The sequence below is a fragment of the Diadema antillarum genome, unplaced genomic scaffold, assembly GCF_040938485.1.
Source record: "Diadema antillarum isolate AM-2024a unplaced genomic scaffold, OU_Dant_1.0 seq00000732_RagTag, whole genome shotgun sequence".
Lineage (NCBI taxonomy): Eukaryota > Metazoa > Echinodermata > Echinoidea > Diadematoida > Diadematidae > Diadema > Diadema antillarum.
Window position 1 is genome coordinate 1,490,778 of NW_027271633.1, and position 25,993 is coordinate 1,516,770.

Sequence of the window (25,993 nt, forward strand, 5' to 3'; positions counted from 1 at the left end):
ATACAACACCATACAGGACGAACTCTCGCACAACCAGGGCAGTCTCAGCAGGGCAATCCGACCGTAAACCCTTCAAATTGCGTTGATATTCGACATATTTTCAGCGCAATACGAGGTAATCTGAGCTGAGTCGTACGTCAGTCATATTTGAATGACAATTTTTCATGTATCAGCCTTTCTGACGTCTTGTAGTGTATGCAGAGGTGCGGTTGTGACTTGCTTTGTGATTATCGTCTTTTATTCAGACATGATGTGCGAAGGCTCTGTGTTCGTTTCTTCTCGCCCTTGCTCGTGTAGCTGTTCTACCCATCTACGCAGTAAACAGTAAACAGGTGGTAGGTGGGTGCGGCTCGGTCAGTGTTGTGCCCCGTCTACTCTCGGGGGTACGGGCCAGGCAGGGATGGGATCGTGATGTGGTCACTGCACCGCAGTTATGTAGCCTACCGAAGCTACGGATATTTTTTTAGAGAAATCAGCGCCTGTTTTGACCTGTCGATACTGTTCCTAAACCTTGACCAACTCATCAAATAAGTGAATGTAAACATTCCAGCCATGCAGCCTAGCTGGCGTAGCCTAATGCAATTGACATGTAACGCGGTGTTAGACAGCTTCACATTCGTCCTAATCGTAATGTTAGTAGTCCACTCTGGGACTGTGAGTGTGTGTATCCATGTGTATTGATAGCGAACGAAGGTAGGGTAGTAAAGAGTGGTATGGAAAAATTAGCAAGGGGGGGGGGGGGGGACATCACACCCACTCTTCCTCTGAGAGTATGATGCCAAAAAAATAGATAAGTCCGTATGTAGGCCCGTATTGTAATTGTAAAATGAATCATCAGGATGTTAAATTGACTGTACAGTACTGGTTGAGGTAAGGATTCATGTTTTGAATATCTAATATCTAAAAATAGTCAATACATCATGGTGTTTTATGTATGTTAATTTCACAGGACTTTTATCACTTCTATTCTACTTCCAATTTCAGCGCTGGGATCTCTTTTTAATTACAGCATGCTACAACTGTACACATGTTTACATCTAGATCCGAGCTATGTATCGTTTGAATGAGAGCAACATGTATTGCATGGTGTATGGATTATTCAAAAGCTGATACCATTATGTATGTGTACTATCAAAACATAGTCATTTTTTCCCCCTGAACAGCAGAGCTTTTAACCCCTTGTGGGCAGACTGATTTTGCTATAACACACATTATTTCCCATAGACCCTTTCCCGGAGTATTCTCAGGACTTGTCTTCAACGGGTTAATATCAAATTGTCTTTAGTGCAACCAAGAGATGGCATTCCAAGTACATAGTTCCCTTGGTATTTTGATGAACTTTAAATAGTCCACATCACCCCTCTACACCTACAAATTGTTTAATGAGTACCTAGTGGGGAGCCAAATATTTTGAAGTGACTAGAAAATGATTTGCTTATTAATGCCACCAAGGCAACTTGACTGGAATGCAGTGTACCCAGGGAGTAGATTATAATGCACTGTGCCATAAATAGGTGCAGGTTTGATTAGTAATGTAATATCATGCTGGGAAAGAATTGTATCGTAGGGTTCCTTTGCCCCTTTACTAAATGCATACTACTGATATAATATCTTGTTCTGAAGCTGTGTGCATGACTTTTTTGTCCCCGCCGCGGGAGTTCAAGCAGGGGACTATGAAACTGGCTCCGTACGTGTGTGTGTCCGTCTGTCTGTCCGTCTGTGCGTCCGTCCGTCTGTGCGTCCTTGTGTGATCAAAATGTTCAATTTGCTACTTCTCTGTCATTTATGAGCCAATTTTGATTCTGTTTCCTTTATATGATAGCACTACATGGGAGCTTTGAAATTTCTACACAGAATTTCAGTTGTGACCTTTGACCTTGACCTTTGACCTATATTGTACATTTTGCTTCAAAATGGTACTCCTTCGCCATTTCTAACCCAATTTTGATTCTGTTCGCTTTATATGATAGCACTACATGGGAGCTTTGAAAATTCTACACAGAATTTCAGTTGTAACCTTTGACCTTGATTTTTGACCTATATTGTACATTGGCTACAAAATGCTACTCCTTCGCCATTTGTAACCCGATTTCGATTCTGTTTGCTTTATGTGATGGCACTAGGTGAGGGCTTCAAAACTTCTATACAGAATTTTGACCTTTGACTTCTTTGACCTTTGACCTTGATTTTTGACCTATATTGTACATTTTGCTACAAAATGCTACTCCTTCGCCATTTGTAACCCGATTTCAGTTCCGTTTGCTTTAAGTGATGGCACTAGGTGAGGGCTTCAAAACTTGTACACAGAATTTTGACCTTTGACTTCTTTGACCTCTGACCTTGATTTTTGACCTGTATTGTACATTTTGCTACCAAATGCTACTCCTTCGCCATTTCTAACCCGATTTCGATTCCGTTTGCTTTATGTGATGGCACTAGGTGAGGGCTTCAAAACTTCTACACAGAATTTTGACCTTTGACCTTTGACCTTGATTTTTGACCTATATTGTACATTGGCTACAAAATGCTACTCCTTCGCCATTTCTAACCCGATTTCGATTCCGTTTGCTTGTGATGGCACTAGATGAGGGCTTCAAAACTTCTACACAGAATTTTGACCTTTGACTTCTTTGACCTTTGACCTTGATTTTTTACCTATATTGTACATTTTGCTACTAAATGCTACTTCCGGCGGGGACATATATTACGCACCCCGTAATTTCTACTTTTCCTTGTTCCATATTGAGGAGTGTGTGTAGCAGGGCTCGACACTAACACTTATCTTTGATAGCCCGTTTGGGCCAACAAAATCTCTGAATTAGACATTTTGGTAGCCAGAAAAATAAATGTAGTGGCCCAAAATAAAGAAAATGTGAATTTTGATTTTGAAATTTAGTTGCCTGATCAGGCCACAAACTAAAAAAGAAATAGATAAAAATGAAAAGAAAAACTCTTTTTTTGGGGAAATTTGGTGGTCCGACATCAATTGTTGGTGGTCCTGGGCGGCTGGGCCACTGCCAATGTTGGGCCCTGTGTATAAATCTGACTTTACATTGTAGAGTGAAAAATACAGCAACAACAAATGCTTTCCTTTTGTTGTAAAGTTGCTTTGCCCCCTATGATGAGGGGGAAAATACTGGTATGAAAACAAACTTGAAACATCAATAATAAATTGTAGTGAGAGAAATAGTATTTATGTGAGTATGATATTCATGAAAGGGGAGGAGAGCAAGGCAGTACAAAATACAACGATAGATGTAGGTAGGTAGGTAGGTACATGTAGATGTATGTTTGCAGGAATGGATGAAAGCGGGGGGGGGGGGGGGGGGGAGATTGGTTAAATCTTTTTGATGTCACCATCTGTCTGATTGCAAGTCACTTTATTTTTCAGGATTCTCTCACATAATTTCTCCTCCATCAGAGCCGACGGAGCAAATCTGATCACCATGAGTTTCCAGGAGGAGTGGCAGCAGAAGAAGGAAGAGCGCCAGCGCAAGAGGATGGAGCAGGAGAAATCTCTCACAAAGTGAGTTGAAGTACTGTGTAGCCCCCCCCCCCCCCCGCCCGTCTGAGGGATTTGAGTACCAGTGACCCTTGACCCTCTCCCAGAAGCCCCCCCCCCAAAAAAAAAAAAAAAAAGAAAAAAAAAAATATATATATATAAAAAAATAATAAAAAAAAAAATAAATAAAAAAAATAAATAGATGAATAAATAATAATAATAAAAAAAAATAAAAACAAATACAAACTTGTGAAGTTTTGCGGCCCCAGCTGTTACGTAGTAAAATAATTTGTCAGATATAAATGTTTGTTTATTTAGCCTAGCTTGATACCAATTCTGATGCGAAAATAAAAAGATGGGTGTGTTAATATTTTGTACCCATGTTTTGTGAATTTTGCACTACTTAATGCTAGTGTGATGTGTCAACACTCAATAGAATTTGAAATTGTTGGTACAAAATTAATTTCACTTGACCATAAGAACAAAAATTTAATTGTGCATAAAGAAAGTTTCAAGATTCAAGACCAAAGATTCAACTACACCCTGTAATTTATTTCAGTTGGTCCCCCACATTGTTAAAGGGATGGTACAGTATTGGTGGGGATGCGAATTGGGCTTTTAACTTTTTGCGAGATACCAAGAAAATACTTATGAAATAGTACAGAGCATACCATTTTAAGAGGAATTCAAAAGTTTATTTGATGAAAATCAGGTTTGGAATGACTGAAACAGCCAAAAATAAAGTAAAACAAAGCGATCGTAATAAAGTGTGGGTCCCACACTTATTAGAATCGCTCTGTTTTGGATATCTCAGCCATTTTAAAACCAATTTTCATCAAATAAACGTTGAATTCCTTATGGAATTACATGCTCTTTCATATTTCATAAGAGCTTTCTCATTATCTCACCAAAAAAATGTAAGAAACCTGAAATCAGGTCTCAACCAAAACTATATGACCCCTTTAACAGTGTATTTTAAAGCTTGTCGTACTTGACGAGGTGAGAAAAGTTTGAGTTCATCTGTTTAAATCCATTTGGACAACATTCTGCAAATCAGTTTGAGAAGATTCAATTCTTTTTTTTACATGATCCACCAAAGTGTTGAATAGTGTCCATAAAACCTGTCATATACATTGTAGTTGACAGGAGTGTGAAAAGCTATTACAACTTTGCTGACAAGAAAATCAAGCCTTTAATAACAAAATACATGAAGCCTGGAATGTGGTTAAGTACTTGAGTACATTGACCTGCTTTATTACTGGCATGACCTTTGCTTTATGGCTAAGTGTTGTGGATGTGTAAACAAAATCTCTGTTAAAGTGCAAAGCTCTTAAGGAGACAGCAGGTATGCGATTATGGGCTATGAGTCATTTGAGACTGAAGTGCCCTTTATCTGTCTAGTTGTATAATCAGTGCATTATAAGTGAATTAAGTTTTGTATGTGAACACTAGTACCCTTAATTGTGTACATGTTTAGTTTGTTTACACAGTGTTCATACTTTGTGAAGTACAATAACACAAGTCATGCTGAATTGACTTACATTGTACACCCCAAACGTAACAAAAATCTTGAGAACAAATATTCTTGAGTGTTAAAGGGAGGGTATAGTTGTGGTTTTTCGATGAGATAATGAGAAACCTCTTATGAAATACAAGAGCATGTACTATAATTCAAAGAGGAATTCTACATTTGTTCAATGAAAATTGGTTTTGAAGTGGCTGAGATATATCCAAAATATACATGTAAAGGTTAGGACCCACCTTTTATCCGGAGCGCTTTGTGTTACTTTGTTTTTTAATAGTCTCAGCCATTTCAAAACTGATTTTCATCAAATAACCTTTGAATTCCTCTTAGAATTCAATTGCATGCTCTGTATAACATTTCGTGGGTGCAGGTGGTTTCCTTGTGTCTCGCAAAAAGTTACAGTTGTAGAAGGTCAATCCTTGCCTCAACCAATACCATCCCTTTAACCCATTGAGACGGACTGATTTTGCTAACATGCATTTCCCATGTACAGTAGATACATTGTACAACGTACATTTGTACCTGCCCGAGTGCACTCGGGACTTGTCCTCAATGGGTTAATGGATAGTAGCCTGGTCTTTAATATTCCACTATAGATAATCCAAAATCCAAACCAAGTGTCTTTATTTGGAGGAGGTAGTCAGGACTATCTTTTCAAATTTTTTCATTTGATAATTGACAATTTACTCATAATGTTTATTGAGAAATAAAAAGACAAGAAAAACCCTTTTAGACCCATGCTGTTCTATTGAAGTGCAACATGTCAGTTTATATTGTGTGGTGACTTTGAGTGAACCCTAATCAGGCCGGACTTTTTCGGGTGTTCTGTGGCCGAGGGGGGTGGATTCAACCCCCTCCCCCCGTCAATCAAGCAATGAATCACCATGAAAATTGGCATGTCCATTACCTGTGGCGTAATCTACCACCTATACAAGAAGAAATGGAAATTTTCGTGATATTAATTAATTATGCTGATATACATCTTACTTATACTGTATGCATAAAATCATACATTTTGCCCTAAATCAGAAAGTAAAGCTCCTAGAATCCTAATTTTTGGTGATAACATTCTTTGTAGCATTCCTAACAATTTACTCGAAAAAAAATCTGATTGTCAAACTTAATTTCTTATGTATTTTATTGTTTTATGAATTTCTTAAATGTTCTTTGTTTTTAGACCTATTGTTTTATCATTTTTTCCACAAAATTTATGACAGAACCTTTTTCAAGCATTATGCTAAAATCAATTGATTTCAACCTGTGAAAGTGAAAATAATCATATCTTTATGAATATGGTGAGAAAACTCCATTGGCATAGACTTTATGCACAAAATCACGTTTTTGAGACATTTTCGGTCTGACAGGCATGTAGGTTGCGTCATAACAGTATGCGCGATTTTCAGGAAACTGGTGCCAAAAGATGTGCGAGACTTGAAAGTAAAAAGTCAGTGAACGGCGCGGTCAAAAAATTTCGCGCAGCGGAATAGTCGCGAAAAATGTTGGAGGGGTTGATTCACCCCCCCCCCGCCTTTTTAGAGTTTGTATCTTTTCCTTTTCTATCAGAGCTATGCTACCATGTAAGAGATGGTTAGAGGGCATAAGGATGCTAGCACAAGTGCTTGAAGTACGTATACCTAACAATAGTTGATTTATGTGCAGACATACTGCAGCTCCTCTTTCACTACTATATTACACCCAGCGAATAATTGTTTCAGATTCTTATTGTGGAAGCCTCCTTGTTATGACTGACATAAGTTACAATGTTACACCAGAATAGGTCTTGGGGCTAGCAACACTATTATCCTTGTTTTCCACACAGTATAAGCAAGGAGGAACAATTGTACTAGGTGAGCCTAGTACCTCCTTGGTATAACAACTCTCTTCTTCAATACTTGGTACAGTATCTGTTATTTTCCATTTCACTCACTGGGTATCTCTCAATTTATTGACTGTCCATATGGTCAAATCAAAAGCATACATACAGTATAATCCAAGATAAGATACTTCACATATGTTGTAGGTGAACTACTGGTAAATGTTACTTTCTTTTGGCTACATGTAGGTCAGAGAAGTCATCTCTTGGTGGTGAGAAAACCATGACTGAGGCGGAGAGGAAGGCTCAGGTGAGAAGTGGTTTTATTGCCTGTGTGCTTGCATTCCTATCCTCCCCCAGACTAGACTGGTATTGCCCTTTAAAGGACAAGTCCACCTTCATGGTATATACATAAGGATTGAGAGAATGCAGCAATATTAGTAGAACACATCAGTGAAAGTTTGAGGAAAATTGGACAATCCGTTCAAAAGTTATGAATATTTTAAGTATCTGCGCAGTCACTGCTGGAAGAGAAGACTACTACAGTGTATGATGTCACATGCGTACAACTAGAAAGGAAAATAAAAGGAGAATTTCACAAAACTTTACTTTTTGAATAAAGTGCACATTTCTTCGACTTGCTACTGACGTATGTTAAGGGTAATATTATTCCCCCTGCCTTCTGAAAGAGAGAAGTCGAGTGGTCTTTTGTTACACAAGAAAAATGGGAATATGTTGAATTTTCTTTATTCTTTCTTTGTATCGTTGTACTCATGTGACATCACAAGCTATAGTAGTCTTTTCATCCAGCCGTGACTGAGCAGAAACTTCAAAAATTCATAACTTTTGAACGGATTGTCCGATTTTGCTCAAATTCTAACTGATGTGTTCTACTAATATTGCTGCATTCACTCAACCCACATGTCTATGAAGGTGAACTTGTCCTTTAAAGGGGATGGCTAGTAACTGATCAGTGGGAATCAGTGGGAATGCTGGGGGAAGATTGTTCCAGTCCTTGTGGGATTCATTTAAGAGTACATTATATATCTATTGTTGTGTTAAAAATTATTTGCCTCAGAACGGTCTCATATTCAAGTAATGTGCAGTTTAATGCCCTGTCACTGGACAGGCATGCTAACCTGGAAACATTAAACTGCACATTGCTTGAATATGAGACCATTCTGAAGCAAGAAATTTTCACTCAACAATAGATATATAATGTTCTCTTAAATGAATCCCACAAGGATTGGAACAATCATCCCCAGCATTCCCACTGATTCCCACTGATCAGTTACTAGCCATCCCCTTTTAATAACTCTTTATGTGCCATGGTGGAAACCCCTGTGTGCCACATTATTCTGAGACACCAACGTAGTCATGCTTTGTGAAAACATTCTGGTTTTCAAATCTTATGTCACTTTAATACATTTTTGTTGAAGTGTAGATGCAGTGAGCAAAATAGTACAGAAAATGCCAAGCTTTGCATTGATGTGAATTGTATGACAATCTATGACTACTTTTCTTTCAAATGCTCAGTAGCTACATTACTTAAAAGGTGTGACTTTTGCTCAGTAGCTACATTACTTTAAAGGTGTGACTTTTGCACACAAACAGTGACAGAATCCTAGATTATACACTCAAATCCAGAAGGGAACACCGTTTGATAGTCAATCGAAAAAAAAAAAAAAAGGAACGGAATCGCAAGAAACTCTTTCATTGTACTGTGGCACTGGGTGATTTATCAAGCAGTTTGGGCAGGTCTGTGCGTTTGAGCGGAATATGCGAAGTTGGCACGCTGTCGACCGAATCGGGCATGCGAACGTAGCACATAAAGAGTTAAAGAGAATGTCCATCCTGACATCCTGCTTTGTATGAAAACAGATATATCAGAAAAGCAGATAAGTGGAAATTTTGGGAAAAAAGTCAAATATGGTATGTAAAAAAGATTGGAAATGTAAAAGTTTTAGAGAGTATTAAACATGTTGGCAACTCTTTGTGATCTTGGTATTGAGGAGCTCTCCTTTCTGTTTGTACCCGAAAATTAACCAATTTTCATTTTCTTTTGAAATATATTTTCTTGAGCACTGTTCTTGGTACAAAGACAGAGTATGTTTTGTTTCTGTCCTTGTCAGGGGAAAATATCTTTGTATTCCCAAAATTCTCCAATTTTCATTTTCTTTCGAAAAATATTTTCTTGAGAACTGTTCTTGGTACAAAGTTAGAGTATGTTTTCTGTGTGTCCTCGTCAGGGGAAAATACTGTATCTCTCCATCCCCAAAGGCATAAGAAGAAAAGTGTATACATTTCATTTCAGGTTTCTCTCTCTCTCTCTCTCTCTCTCTCTCTCTCTCTCTCACACACACTCACCATTTCACACACTCTCTAATGATATGATGCATGATGGGGGTGGGGGATTTAAATAAAATGCCAAAAATATCCCTTGACTTTACATGTGATTATTTTCTTATATTTTTTGACTTTCTTTATGGGCAAGTAAAATTCATGATTAAGCAATTATTCTGCAACAATTTGAAAATCTGCTTGGAGTAAGTAGTGCAAAAAAAGTTGGTGTATAACACCCTTGGTTACACCTGTCCGGTTTGCAGGAGTTACGCGACAAGAGGGAGCAAGATCGTGTGGAAGCGGAGCAGCGCACTCACCGGGAAATACTGCAGAACTCTACAGTTTCAGCTTTGACTCCGGAGCGCAAGGTAAAAGCCTGAACTTTGGTTTCGGCTTCAAACACAGCCAAAATAAGTTTGTATGCCTTGACAATGCATTGATAGTGTTGCAGGATGAAATACTTGCCATAGTAGTGATTCATTTCGTATTCTTTGTGTGTGTGCATGTATTTTGAAATTTGCTCAGCATTTAAAAGTCACCCAAAACATATTTCAAATATGCAGAGATGCCAACAGATACAGCTGGTATTATACTGTGTTTACAGTTTTGTACCTTTTTTGTTGTCATGAATACTGCAGATTTCATGGAAAATAGTGTTTTCCCTTGTTTGTTACTACACATGTCTACTGCAGGAAAGGTAAATATTTTATTTTTCCACCAAAAATACACCATTCCAGCCATCAGAATAATCTAGATTGATACGATCCCTGCAATTATATGAAAAATTGCTTTGATTTGATTTGATTTATTGGTTTCTGAATCATCATTGTACATGCACATTCATGTACATACATTTTATATAAGTCGGTCACAGGATATTTTTTCTTCCTTGCCTTTGCACAATGTACAGCAAAACGTACAAGAAACATACAACAATGAGTAATACAGTGGGGCTACAGCATAAGCGTGGCTTAATGGTACCACAACAGTTTATAATCTGAGTTAGGGGATTGGAAAGAATACACAGTGGTTTCAAATACCCTCAAAGAATTGATGAACAAGTGAATAATGCAGTAGGAGGTTTGACTTGTTGATCAGAAATGTTAAAACAATGCTAGAGCGCTACATTGTAACTACTCTACATTTCAAATAGCCATTTGATTTGTAGAATCACCTCATTTGTTATGCTTTTTCAGGAGGAGATTCGCAGAGCCCGCGAGGAACGAGAGCGAGCCCGTGAAGAGCGAGAGAGATTGGAGAAGGCGGAGGAAGAGGAGCGGAAAGCCAGAGCTGAGGTACGTAGGAAAGGGGAAAAGAATGTCAAAACTTTTTAAAGATAAAAATTGGCTTCTTGCATGACAATATTGGCAGATTGTCGTTACAGTGCTAGGATCCCTGCGCGTGGCAGATTGTCTTTAGGGAGTGGGAGTGCGCATAGGGTGAGCAACAATCTGCCATGCGCAGGAGAGCGTGTTAAAGACAATCTGACATACACACAATGATTTTAAAAAGCAGAAAGCAGTCCTGTCGACCTGGTACAACATGATGATTATGCATACTGGCTGGATAAGACTCTTGATTTTCAGTATGAGCTTAGTGTTCAATCCTGTCAAGTGCAAATGTTTAGGGGACAAGATTTGATATCACCCACCACGTCCCTCGTGAACAAGGTGTATAAATGGGTACCTGGATAAATGGGATAAGTAGGTCCTTTTTTATTTCATCTGAGATTACGAAACTAGCTTGCAATGCACAGTTTACAGGATGACTAAACTCAAGTTTTTTCCGCCTCTGGAATCTTCCAGAAACTGGTCCTGTTTTTATTTCAAATGAGATCATAGAACTTGTTTATGAGATCACAACTAAAGGCGAGTTTTCCCTCCCTTCATAGGCAGTCTCCTGAAAACTGGCCCTTTTTTACTTTGTAGGAGATTATAAAACCGGTTTAGTGATCCACAGTTCACAGGATGACTATTAAAGTTACATTCTTTCCCCGCCTCCTTTGGAATCTTCCGGAACACTCCCTGCAGGAGGAGATGCGGAAGATGCGCGAAGACATTCAGCGTCGTCGTCAAGAGGCGGAGGCCAAGCGCCGTCAAGCCACGGAGCAGGACCCGAAGGCTTACTCCATCCCAAAATACAACATCGCTGTAAGTGGTTCCTCCTTATCCTCCTTCACCCTGTGAAACGCCACTGAATGTTCATGTCATTGTTTAGAAGCAGAAGGGCGTGAATGCTCTACAAATTTTGTGGAATGAGATTGTGTCTGTTATTACTGATAATGAAAATTGTAGCATTTGAGAAACTGTGTAGCTAATGTTCATACAAACTACAGATGAAAAGAGAGTCAGATATATTTGGGAATGAACATTACTACATGTTCAATTGCTGGTATAAGTGTATTTGAATTCTAACTCAAAGCTTATGAAATACAGAGTAATATTCTAGTTTCTTTTCATGCCTCAGTTTTCCATAAGTATGTACATAAAGCAGGCAGTGAGAAACAAAGTAGACATAGCTGATTGATGGATGTTTGAAGCTTTGAATATCTTCAAATTGTTGAAAACACCTCGCAGTATTCCACAGATGCAATGTTTATTCATGTCAAGTGAAAGGGATGTGATTTATATTGCAACATGAGTGAGAATGTTAGTTTTACACCTCAAAAACCTATGCTCCTTCCTCTTCTTTTGAATAAAAAATGTATCTATTATCTTGGAAGTCCTCTCGGAGATTTGTTCAAGTGCATTTTATGTTTGCTTGCTGTGCAGGAAAGCATCGCCAAAGCTAAGAAGGAAAAATCGCAGACCTCCGCGGAGATGATGGCGGAACGGGAGCGCCGCGTTGAGCAGAACGTTCCCCAGATCCGCATCAGCGCTCGAGACTCTGAGGAGCGCTTGAGGGAGATTGCCGAGATGCTGCATGCCAAGTTGGTGGAGGTCTACGGGGACATTTATGACCTGAAACAGAGGAAGGAGAGGCAGCAGTATGATGTGAGTTGGAGTTCTTTTCCTTCTCATTCTCCTCTTGATCCTTGTCATCATCACCATCCTCCTCTTCCTCCTCTTCCTCCTCCACAACTTCCTCCTTGTTTTTCCTCTTTCTCTTCTTTCTCCTCCTCCTCCTGCTTCTCTCAACTTTGTCCTCCTCTTCCTCCTCCTCTTTCTCATCCCTCTTCCTCCTCCACAACTTCCTTGTCTCTTTCTTCCTCCTCATTTCTCCTCCTATTTCACCTCCTCCTCCTCTTCCTCCTCCCCCTCTTACTCTTCCTCCTTATTCTCCTGCTCCTCCGACTTTCTCCTTCTATTCCTCCTCCTCCTCATCATCACCACCATCATCACCATCATCACCATCACCACCACCACCACCACCATCCTCCTCTTCCCCTTTCTCCTCTTTCTCATCCTCTTCCTACTCCTCCCACTCCCTCCTTTCCTTCTCTTCCACAGCTTCTTCCTCCTCCTGCTCCTCCCTACTTTCTCTTCCTCCTCTTCCTCCTCCTCCTCCTCCCCCTCCTCCTCCCCCTCCTCCTCCCCCTCCTCCTTCCCCTCCTCCTCTTCCTCTACTTCTTCCTTCTCCTCTTCCTCTTTCTCCTCTTCCTCCTCCTCCTCCTCTTCTTCCTCCTCCAAATCCCGCTGCTGCTGCTCCTCTTCCTCCTCGTTCTCCTGCTCCTCCCGACTTCTCCTATTCCCCCTCCTTATCATCATTACCACCGTCATCTCCATCACCACCATCCTCCTGTTCTTCCCCTTTCTCCTCTTTCTCATCCTCTTCCTACTCCTCCCACTTGCTCCTTTTCTTCTCTTCCTCAGCTTCTTCCTCCCCCTGCTCCTGCTCTTCCCAACTTTCTCTTTCTCTTCCTCCTCCTCTTCCTCCTCCTCCTTCTCCTCTTTCTCCTCCTCTCCTTCTTCCTCCTGCTCCTCCTCCTCCTGCTCCTCCCAACTTTTTCCTCTTCTTTCTCTTCATTCTTCTCTTCCTCCTCCCATCTTTGTCCTCCTAATATTCCTCCACCTCATCTCGTTTTCCCCTTCATTTGCTTGTTGAAATGTTAGTCCTTTATGCAGCTACAGAAACTATATATTTTTTTAATGATATTGTTTGCTTGCACTGTGTCTAATTTGATTTTCATGTGACCACTTCGTTTATGAATACCTGTATTATTACATTCTAGGTATTTCACAAAATACAATTTGTATGCCAGAATGAGTTGATGTAAACATTGAGTACTTTTTTATTCCAAGAAAAAAAATTATTGACAAACACTTTGTGCTGGTTTCCTCCTTAGCTGTCAGAGATGAATGCCCGTATCAAGGATCTGACCAAGCAGAAGTAAGTGCTCAATACAAAATCTGTCTGGGTGACCCACAGCATAAAACTTTGGCATTGTTCAGATTTATAATGTGCACTTTTTTTTCAGTTCGCATACCAAAATAGTTTTGATATTTGATGGAAAGAATTTGTAGAATCTAACAATTTTTCTCACCTCTTTTAAAACATTTTGGTATGTTGAAGTATATTCTTGACCAATCGGTCTGCATGTTTATAAGAATGACTAAATGACTTCTGTCTTGTCAGAGAGAAATTTAGGAACTACATTCATATCTTATTGTAAACACTATATACAGTAAATATTTTCATCATTTGTTGAATTCTAGCTTGCACATTTTGCATATTTTCATATTTTATAAATTTCCCTGTATTTGTACACCAGTTTTCAGCTTGTAATTTTACTTCATTATAAAGTAAACAGTAACTCAACCTGTTGGCTGTTATGTTACTGTATATGATTTCTGTCAATAAACCATTGAAATTCCATTCAATTAGTGATTCCTTTTGAATTTTCGTAGGACTGTGATTGTGACGACAGTGGATCGCGGGTAAGTTTTTGCTTGCAGCATTATGTGTTCTTTTGTGGGTCTCTCATGGTACTTTCATTATCATTCAATTTTAACTGCACTTCAGTGATACACATTTTCTTGTTATTTTCTTATTGTGGTGTATTGTATTATAACTAATTTGATTTCCACAGTTTGTGCAGTATTGTGCTTCACTGCGAGTGTGTTTTGCAAAGGGATTTATGGATGGATTGATTTAACTTTTATGTGACATATTGCTCCTGGATGTGCCCAAATATCATTCCTTGAATTTGCTGAATATTTTTAAATGGAATACCCCATTTGAATGCTCTAGTGTGAATGGTAAAATTTGGGTCAGAGCCATAAAATGGCAGAACATGGCTTGCAACCATCTTGACTGCATCACTAAAACCATAAAAAACTCTCATCAGTTAATTCCCCCACATAAGGTCAGAATATGTGTTGTTGGTCACCACTAATTTTAAGTTTGGGGATTTTCTGGAACAAGTCATCCTGTCTTGTGTAAATTTGAAAGAATGTGGAAGCATGGAATCAATTGAAAGTAGTGTTTCTAACAGATTTTGGAGTCCCATGATTTTCTGTAAGTGTTCCATGTTTATAATTCTGTTGTGACACTTTAACTGATTTTTTTATGTGGTTTGACATTGCACCAAATCTGTTTCACACCTTATGATTTGAAGTTTTGCATGCACACTGAATGTTTGAATACCATTCATCTTTTCAGACTCACTTATTAAAGCAGATAGTGCGCAGAAAATCCCTTCAAGAGACTTACATGTAACTCCTGACATTGAGACGAAGCACACAAAAAAGGCAGCCTATTTCTTTGTGATTAATAGTTACCCTTTTAATGTTCCAAGTGAATTCAAAGAAAGAAAATTTAAATCCTTATGAGCTCGTACATTTGAATTTTATGCTTCCACACCTGCAGTATATGGTGCAGAGCAATTAATATTTGTGACAATTTGGCACAAATCGCTTGTTTCTTTCTTCTTTTTTTAATACATTGAGGAGGAGCTGATTTTACTATGACACACATTTCCCATAGACTCCTGCAGAGACTCCAACTCTCCCGTTTTCGACAGGAGATCTCCCGATGAAAACCCATTTTTGCAAAATCTCCCGTTCTCCCGCTTGAGATTTAATTTCTCCCGCCCTGGCTCTGTGTCTCCCGTTGGAAAGGATTTCTTACTTATTGCTATTGTATGTTGAAAAAAAATAAGCCTTAGATAGCACCAGAGAGCATCTAGAACCCTAGGAATTTCGCGCTTTGCACACATCAACTTCGAGTCTCCCGTTTGCTAATGGTTTCAGGCGGGAGAATCTCCAGATCAGAAGGTGCTTTGGGTTGGAGTCTCTGACCTTATGATTTCAAGTTTTGCATGCACACTGAATGTTTGAATACCATTCATCTTTTCAAACTCACTTTGGCAGATAGTGTGCAGAAAATCACTTCAAGTGACCTAATTTCTGAAATTGGGACAAAGCACAAATACAAAAGCCCATTTCTTTGATTAGTAGTCACCTTGTTAACATGCCAGGTGAAATTAGGGAAGTAAAATCTGAATTGAATCTTTTTGAGCCAGTTCACTTGAATTTAAAGCTTTCTCACCAACAATGTATGGTGCAGAGCAATTAATATTTTTGACAATTTGGCACAAATCGCTTGTTTCTTTCTTCTTTTTTTAACCCATTTAGGAGGAGCTGATTTTGCTATAACACACATTTCCAATAGACTCTTGCCCGAGCATAGTCGGGACTAGTCTTCAAAGGATGAAATGTATGGTGATGAGTGTTCAAATATTCACTTGGGTTTTCTCATGACAACTTCTTTGAGTTCTTCGTGTTGTGTTCGACATGCACTCTTTTATGTTTGCCTGCACTGTTTTTGTTTTAATCACTTACTTTCATCAGACATGTCAGTATGCTGAAGGAGCGAGCCTTGACTGTGGAAGACAAGGTATGCTGGAGTCTGAATACAGTCCAACCTGTGTAGAGTGGCCACATACAGTGTAAAAGCTGGTCTCTATAGGAAGGTGGTCTCTGCAGACAGGTTACCAACTACTGTAAAAGTGGAAATTTTCATGTTGTTGTAATTTTCGCGCATTTCTTGCAACCACAAACTAGCACGAAAATGAAACCAAGCGAATATTTTGCTTGCCATACAAAGCTGTGTATTCCAGTAGTTGATGTCGTGATTCTGCGAAATAAAAAACATGCAAAACTCTTCCAACCAATCGCGAAAATATTTGTTGGGCAAAAATATCCATTTTTACAGTAGTGTGATATTCCAGCTTGTTGTCTGTAACATTTGTCACATGGAGACGGGATGAGAGTGTCATGATACACTTTAGCGAGACTTTGTAGAAAGTATATCTTTGACCCTTTGTTATTACACTGTGGTTATTGACTGTGACTGTGAAAAAAATGAAATGAAACCTGGAAGTGGCACCAGAAATATTAGTCCCCCCCCCACCCCCCGCCTTTACAGATTTCCTGGATCTGCCCCTGCCTACCTTCCATTGATATACATTTTTTTCACATTGTTACCAAGAATTCAAAGCAACTTAAACTGGAGAGTGACTGTGTATGAAAGCTTGTTTCTTAATAGGGAAAGTATAGCAATATGGAAGTGGGGTTCTCAGGGAACACTTCATGCACAGTGGGGTTTATTATTCAGGTGATTTAGATAAGTATGAAATGGGCATGTCTGTTACTCATATTTGCAGTATGTGTGTCATTCAACCTGCCATCCCTATCATAGCAGCACTGTTCCTGAATAGCAAAGCTTTTACGGATAACAAATTAGCCTTTGAGTGTGATTGAGCTAATAGACCATCATGTGTTTAAATGTTCACCAGACCAAGCCCAAGCAACAGCTGGACACCAAGGCAAGCCTGCCCTCTGCTGGCAGCATTTCAGACAGGCTCCAGCAGCTTCAGAACAACTTGAAGAAAGATCAGGTGAGGAGCCTTTATTCATAGACAGGCACCATGGCCCAACTCAATGGGTGAAATCTGGGACTAGGCCTCAAGTCCACAAAGTGAAGAATTTGATTGCAATATTAGTTAGGTCCATTCTTGTTGATTTGAAATAATGTGATTGAAGCTGAAAAAAAAAACAAAACAAAACAAAACAAAACAAACCAAAAAAAAAACCTGATAATGATAAGAAAATGGATGAGATACAATGTATGCAGAGCTGCCAAGTCTCCCTGATTCTGCAGGAGTCTCCCTGAAAATGTCAAAATCTGTTCATGTCTGAGTAAGAGAGAATATCAAAATCTCCCTGATTTGGGAATTATTGTTGCCCATTGAAATGCATATAACACACAGATATCTCCCTGATTGCTGTGTGGAATCTCCTTGATTTGGATGAGGGAATGTTAGCAGCCGTGGATATACTTAATCATAACTTCAAGAATATTCCTTGTTATGTTACAAGTGAGGTATTACTGAAAAGTTTTTATTTTTTTCCATATGATGATGGACTTACTCATAAATCCACCAAAATGGCACTTCACCGGTTATGCAATTCATATTTTCAAGTGTTCCCACTTGTCCTCAACTCAGTTATAAAATATGTTCACTTTGCCATGTCAGGAGATTGCCGACAAGAATATTAAGAAGGAGCCGATCATGAGAACGTTCAGCACCGCGGAGCAGGTCAAGGAGGAAGTGGAGGCTAGCAAGAGAGAGGTGGAGCGCTTCCGGCAGCAGAGGGTGAGTTTTGTCCCCCCTTGTTCAGAACTTTTGGGATGTTAAGGAAGGGTTGCCGTGAAAGAGCAGATGGAATATACTGTAAAACTGGAATTGTCCAGATAAACACTTCTTTTACATGCAACTTACTTTCCCCAAATCTTGCCCTCCCCTCGAAATTTGCAAAAGTGTCATGTGCAGGAAAATTTATGGTTTTACAGTATGTAAGCAGAGGTGAACAAGAGGGAAGTGGAGTTCTTCAGACGGCAAAGGGTGAGTTTGGACCCCTTGATCAGAACTGTGGGAGGGGTTGGGGGTAACAGCTGGTAGGAAGGGCAGATGAAATGTATTCTAATGCAAAGTAGAGGCAGGGTGAGTTTAGTCCCTCTTTGTTCTAAACTTCTGGAGAAGGGGATAAAGGTTAGACGGAAGGTCAGATTGGATATATCCAAGCAGAGACAAGCAAGAGGGGAGCTTCCTGACTTGACAACTAGGCCAAGTTTAGCTGTTTTGATTACTGAATGCGGATTAAAAGACTTGACAAGTTAATTGATTGCATACTATTCCCAGTATACTTGGGCAGGTGTTTATGGGACATGCATGTTATAGCAAAATCAGCTAGTCCTCAACGGAGTTAGAGGGTGTGTACAGTTCTGGTCGAGGTGAGGATTTAGCTTTTAACGTTTTGCGAGATATTCAGAAACCACTATGTCAAAGAGCATGCAATTCTAAGGGGTATCAAAACTTTATTTGATGAAAATCGGTTTTGAAATGGCTGAGATATCCCAAAACAAGGTGAATTAAAGAGATTCTAATAAAAGGCGTGGCCTGTCGCCTTTTATTATTATCACTTTTTTTGGATATCTCAGCCATTTGAAAACCAATTTTCATCAAATAAATGTTCAATCCTTCTTAAAATTACATGCTCTTTCATATTTCATAAGAGGTTTCTCATTATCTCACTTAGGAATGTTCAAAACATGAATCCCCACCTCAACCAGTATTGTACAGTCCCTTTAAATAAGGTACTTGTAAGTGCCTGGGGATGTGCGAAGGGGTTAATCACGAAAGTTTGTTCCAACTTGTGTCTGGTTCAAGGAGGAGAACCGGAAGAAGCGGGAGGAGGAGCGTCGGAGGATGGAGCAGTACGAGGAGGAGCGTCGCAAGCGGGAGGAAGAGGAGCGTCGCAGGCAGGAGGAGGAGAGGGCGCGGCTGAAGAGGGAGAAGGAGGAGAGGGAGAAGGCCAGGCAGGCAGCCACCAGCGTTAACTCCTTTGCTTCCCCCGTCAGCATCGGCGTGAGTGTCACACTAGGGCTGTGCTTTGGCAGAACTATGTATCACAATTTTTTGACATTTTCTGTTTTTTGGCTTATTGAGTTTTTCATAATATCATGCTCAATATGTTAAGAAATTATGTTATAACTCTTTGTCATTAACAAAAAAAAATCCTCAAATAGCAAGGTTTTGGGGTAAAAATGATGTCAGTGAGCTGGCAGAAGTAAGTAACTGCTATAATAATGTAGTTTTGCCTGATCATACTCCTTCAGCTTGAGCGGCTGGCAGAACTACGTATCTCAAGTTCTGATCCGTATGTGCGTATCATATTTGTACACTATCTATGGGATTCTCATGAGCAGGCAGAACTACGTCTCTTTTAATAAACGTAAGTATGTGGCAATGAGCATGTATTTTGAGTTACATAAAACATAAAAGTTTCCTTTAGGTTATAGAACACAGTTCTAAGTTATGTAAATCACTGTATGTTAAACGGCAGGCATTTGAACTTTAAATGTGAATATCTCGAAATCGCTTCAAACGAGATGCGTAGTTTTGCCAGATCACGGCCTACTAGTCTCCCAGACTGGGGGGGGGGGGGGGGGGGGGGGATGGCATGCAAAGGCTTAATTCTCCGAGTCTATGAGTTCTTTGAACAGGACAATGCAGTACTTGCTTGACAAGTTGTGATCTGTTTATACTCCTAAGATTTCAAAAGGTCAACAGTCATGTGCACTTGTGGGACTTTACACTATGTTTCTGATGACCACTAATCAATATTCCATCATATTATTATGTTCATGGGCTTAAGGAAATACTGTGCAGAAGAGATTAGATAGTTCACAAAAACTGACGAATTGAATTTCTGACGCATTGTCAAAAAATCGCGTCTCCTTTTTTGGGGAGGGGGGAGGGGTGAAGAGTATTCAAGATATGTAGAAATATTTCATCCGTACTTCTTAACATTCTAAAAACTGTTATCGGGAATTTTATATTTGTCCAAGTACAGTGTATATCTTTGGACCTCTATCGTAAATCATGTTGTTTTAAAGCTTCAGATGATGAAGCGTCTTATCATCCCAGTGTTGCTAGGAGTTGGGGTGGCCCAGAGGAATTGCGCTCTCCACTTTCCATGATAAGTTCTACAGGTTGTAGATACGTACTCAGCCTCGCCGATATACTCCACAGGGAGTTGATGAGCACACTTTTAATATGTTCTTGTCATGTGGGGATAGTTATACATTGCGAGGCACAAAGAGGTGAAGTGATATAACCCTTGTAATGATTATCACTTTGTGCTAATACAGAAAGTGGTGTCCAAACAAAAGGCCAAGAATCGTGAGGATACCATCGCCGAGCGTTGTCCCGCCGCTAAAGATCTCCAGCTCTACGTCGGATGCAGAACTACGCGAGATCGCCAACGACCTGTACAACCGGCTCAAGACCACTTACGGGGACATCTTTGACCTCGAGGAGAAGAAGAACAGGAACGAGTACGATGTAAGAAATCATCCTTACCCTCCACCATTTTTCTTGCATACTCATTTCTTCAAAGGTTCAGAATGAAATTCTGGCCAGTCTTCCTGTGAAAGTAGGATTTTTTTTTTTTCAGGTAATTCTTGTACATTTCAAGTAACATGAAACTCTTGATGAATTAGAAACACAATTTTTTCTCACTTTGTTATATGTACTACCAATATGTATTTTGATTCCGCAGAATTAAAAATCAAGTGATAATAAGCTTACTAGGCCAAGCATTTAAAATTATTTGCTCTAGAATTTCCCCTTTAAAGTAGTCCCTGGAAAAAGACTTGTATATTTTGATGTACACGCATTGCAAATAGGTATCAACAGTTTTTGTATCTCTTGTTCCTTTTGAACCCTACATGGGTGTGGATGAACTGTATAGAAAATAGCAGCATAGCTTTATGTCAGCATGAACATATTACATTTCATTTGTGACCCGCTATAACAAAAAGGATCCTAAAGTCGCTGACGGGTGAGCCGAGAAAATCAAGTTTGAAGTCAGATCACCAAAATCTGTCAAAACGTTCGGATTTCTGTTTTTAACATAATTTTGTAGTCTAATGTATCTTCTATCATCTGCCGAAATTTCGAAGCTAAATGATCAAAGGAAAGGCCTGAAAACAGCATTTTTCTGGGTCATGCTTTGCTTGCCCGTCAGCGACTTTAGGATCCTTTTGTTGTAGCGGGTCACATTTACTAGAATGTGTTTAACCATCGCCTGATTTGAATACCCAGGATAGATGTTTCATTTGTATAGTATGTTGTGAAACAAAACTCATCAAATTTGTCATTGTTTTAACTTTTGTTTTTGTGTTCTACAGAAAACTGAGCTGACAGAACGTGTTGGATACTTGAAGGCAAACAAGTAAGCTTCAAGATTAGTTTTTTTTTTTTTTCACGGCTCTTGGTTTTTTCTTTCTTATGTTGCTAATCAGTTATAAGGGGTGTTGCAAGAAAGTTGCAATTAATTGCAACTTCCCCAAATCAATCGCAAATCCTGCAGTCAATTGCCAATTTGCAATCAATTGCAAGCTCCCTTCTTACAACGGCAACTTGGCGATTGAATGCAAGTTGCGGTTGATCTATCTACTGCAAAGTTTGCAATAGATATTTGCAATTCATTGCAACTCAAATTTTCTTGCAACACCCCCATAGACAGATAGTAGGCTATGATATTTGCCTATTTCAGTGTAGGTTAATATTTCATTTGCTTGTAGAATTTTTGTGGTAATCACTTGTACATATGCATCATTTACAGCAATGTGTGGCATTTTCAATAGTGCCCCCTCAATGCACAGTGATTTCTATTTGTGTTTTGCTTGGAGTGTTCTCACAAGACCCACAGAAAATGACAATTTAAAATGACTTTTGTGTTGTCCTCACAGGAGAAACTAAGGAAACCAAAAAAATTGTTCTGTTTATATTCCTGTCTTATAAAAGATTTGCATCAATTGTACCCTATGATGCTTGCATGATTCATAACCTGACCATGGTTATCTTGAGTACTGTATACGCTGTTATTTTTGCGTACAGATATTTTTGCGAGTAACGAGGTCATAGACATTTTCGCGTGATGTTGTTTTCGCGAATCGATGCCGACGCTTACGTTAATGCTCTTCGACTATTGACGCAGTACGTGGAGACATTTTCGCGTGTTGTTAAATTCACGATCCAACTGTTCGCGAAGTTCGCGAAAATTAAACATTCGCGAAAATAACAGCTTATACATGTATGTTGATAGTGGTACACAATTTTAAAACAGCAGCCATTGTTCGAGGGAATAATTGTTATGAATGTCAGAAATGGGAATAAAGAAATTAAATACATATCATGCTGTTGTAATTCATTATTGTGTAGAAGTTCTTCCATTATTTACGAAAGTTTGTCTTTCATTTCATTTCAGGTCATCGCCCATAGTGAGCACTGGAATGTGAGTTCTACTCTTCTTATATGGTTGAATACAAGAAATTTCATTTTGTGGTCTGTGTGGCTCAGTGGTTGTGGACTGTGGACTCTCAGTTTTGAGGTTCTTGGTTCAAGTTCCCCAGGCAGCAGTGGTTGTTCCTCGAGGCGAAGCACTTTATCCTCATTGTCCAGACCTTGGAAGGGGACTTAAAAAGCTGTTTGTCTCATATTAGCTACATAAGATCTTGCTCATGAAACACTTCAGTGCTTGATTTGTGACCATGTTAGATACTGTACACGTCAAGTCTAATAGCGAGTGTAATATTTCGCAAATCGGGACTTCCCAACAATTTCATGAGCGATCGTTTGGTGCAGCAATGAAAGGAGACATGTACATTGTATACATGCAAGTTTTATTCCTGTGAAGGTCAGATAATAATCATGCATGTACGTGTATTTAGATTTGCGAATAGTACCAGACTTGTGAAATTCGTGAGAATGAAAACCTCACAAAGTATACACCATACACAGTAGATTTATACAATGTTGTATACAAAACATTGTGGTTTACTTACAAGTACATTATAGATGCTTACTCAGCACACTCATTTAACCAGTGATGAAGGTTCACTTTTTTTTTTTTTTATGCTGTCTATAAAAATGCAGTTCATCATCATACATATTCTTCATCTATTATAAGAGTTATGATATTATGTTTTCCCCAATATCAATACCTCATTTTATCTCTTTCAGGAGGTACCAACAGAAAATATCCATTACACATACAGCAGAACTTTTGAAATGTTTCGGGAAAATTGTTGCGTAAAAATGGTAAAGGTATTCCTTTACAGCCAGAAAGTCACATGTCTACTTGTGTGCCCTTGCCATACACTGACCTTTATATTAATTACTTTTAAAGTTTTTTTTATTGCCACTACTGCAAAACCAGAAACATTAACCATGAAACTTGCGAATCGAAGTCGACAGACTTTTGCAAATTGCCACACAGCATTCAATGCAGTGTGTAAACAAAATTGAGTGCGCATTATTTTCATAAATTTTGGCTCTTCGAGTAATTCACAGAATTTCTGGTTGTATAGTATTGTTGGGACATGAAAGTCACTACATTGATTTTATTTGCACCTGCCATCCAAACAGTGTGAGCAAGATGAAGGACGGAGGAGCGTGGACAGCCAAGAAACAGGTACGTCCGGGAGCGGGAATCATTCCCCATTCCCGCATTCCCCCTTGCTGTCCCGCCCACATTCCTCTGTTGTTCTCTCTCCTTGTTACCTCCGCCAAGGGAGGAGTTTATATTTTCTGTGGTGTTTGTTTGTTTGTTTGTCTGACCGTGTGGAAAATAACTCAAAAAGTTGTGCACGAATTTGGATGAAACTTTCGGGAAAGGATGAGAATGACACAAGAAGCAATTGATTAAATTTTGGTTGTGATCCGAGTGTTTGTATGGATTATTGAAGGATTTTCAATATTTTGTCAGGTAGGGTCAATGAACTTGGGACTTGAAGCTGCACATACTTTGAGGTTTGCATACGAGCACTGTGTGAGCTCTAGTTTCTGCTAGCACGAAGCGTGCCAGGCAGCTGGAAATTGATTATGTATCAAAAGGCTTCTATATTGGGAAATCTATGGGTGGAATCAGTGAATATGAAAGAACAAGATCAGTGGCAGACATCAACTGCTGGGAAGAGGTCTGCGCTGTCAGAGTGCTTCTCTAGTTTTTAATAAATCTATATCTAAAGTCAAATGTGAAGATCACTGTAAATACATGTAGCATAGAATTATAGAATTTAAAAAGTTGAGCACAGATTTGGAGGAAACTTGTAGGAAAGGTTGAGAATGACACAAGGAACAGATGATTAAATTTTGTAGTAATCCAGATCATTATTTGGATCTAGGATTGTTCTTATTTATTTTTGTTTTGAAGGATTCTTTATCATTGAGAAAGTGGGCCAACACTATAAGGGAATTCAAGGTGCACATATTTAACCCATTGAGGACAGACTAATTTTGCTACAACACTCATTTCCCGTAGACACCTGCGCGAGTATACTCGGGACTTTTCCTCAACGGGTAAAGGTGTGCATACATGCACTGAGCGTGCATTTGAGTTGCAGCAAAAAACTCAAGCTAAAGACACTGGAAAAGAATCTTTGTCATTGGGAAATAGGGTCATTTTTAACATATACGTGTTTTGGCATGTTTTTGGCAGAGGTCTCTGTTCTCTGAGTAGTTTACTAGTTCTTATTCTCCTCCGTTGACATTGGGATACATTCATCTGTATTTCTCTTTCCCTCTCTCTTTGTTTCCAGAATGGTGTCGGCAAGTCACCCAAGCCCAAGGAGCTGGGAAGTATCTCATCTGAGGGAGGGGTGAAGGGGAGGATGGCCATGTTTTCTGCCGGCCAGTCTCCAGCGGAGAAACCTAAGGTAAGAGCTACACCATACCTAAAGGTACTATTTATCGTTGGAAGCAGTGACTAAAAAAAAAAAATCACATTTGTTAGAACATTTGATGCGTGATATGTGTAGGTCAGTTATATCACAAAACATCCTGCCATATAAAAAAAAACAATCATAATAAATCCTGAAATATAAGGAGATATCACTATTTTTGTCAATAAATTATAACTGTAGACTGTTATCTTTTACTGGTTTTCCAATAATAATTTATATTCTTTCTGGTCAGTTTATTCTGTCTTTATTTGTTACATACTCAAAAAGCTGTATCACTTCGGTGATCCCATGCATTTATCCCCAAGTTGAATTATCCTTCGGGTTTATGCCAGGTTTAAGTGTGTGTGTGTGTGTGTGTGTCACACACAAACACACTGCTATAGCTTCTGACCATCCGAGCATTGAGAATTTAGGGTTTCTGGGATGAACACTGAACTAGGGCTTTCTACAATAGCTCAGTCGGTAGAGCACCGGGCTAGCATTCCGGAGGATTCGGGTTCGATTTTTCCACTATATTTTCCTGTTGTTACACCCTCAGTATATTGAGGGTATTTTTTGGAAATCATTGGCCGAATTTAGTTGATGCATTGTTGAGGTATGCTGCATGAGACGCCAGTGAGGCAAGTAAATATTGGGTAGCATTCAGCATCACGTTCTACTGTGCATAATGATAATGATGATGAAGTTGAACAGTGTTTAAAATCGAATGCCAATGTCTTATCAGTGTTGTCATTTGAAAGAATGTAATAAATCTGAAACAATATCATGTCAGGATTATCTTGTTCTCTCTCCTGCCACAGAGCCCTGCTCCAGCCAAGGTAAACATCTACAAGTAAGATGTCTGCTGGTTGCCATGGAGATGCACCATCTACATCAATGTAATCCCCCAAAGGCAAAGAAGTGTAGGCCAAATGTAATTTGGTGTAGTTCCACCTACCTAAGAATACATTGTACTTTACCTTTGTGCATGATGCTATGGTATATTTAATATGGCGAGTTAATTTAACCTTGTTTAATGGATGCAAGTTGTTACAGATGTAGGATAAATTTAGGA

The 25,993-nt window shown here is 39.2% G+C and overlaps 1 pseudogene; it reads left to right on the forward strand.

Moving 5' to 3' along the window:
• Positions 1 to 25,993, forward strand: LOC139738276 (uncharacterized; annotated as a pseudogene).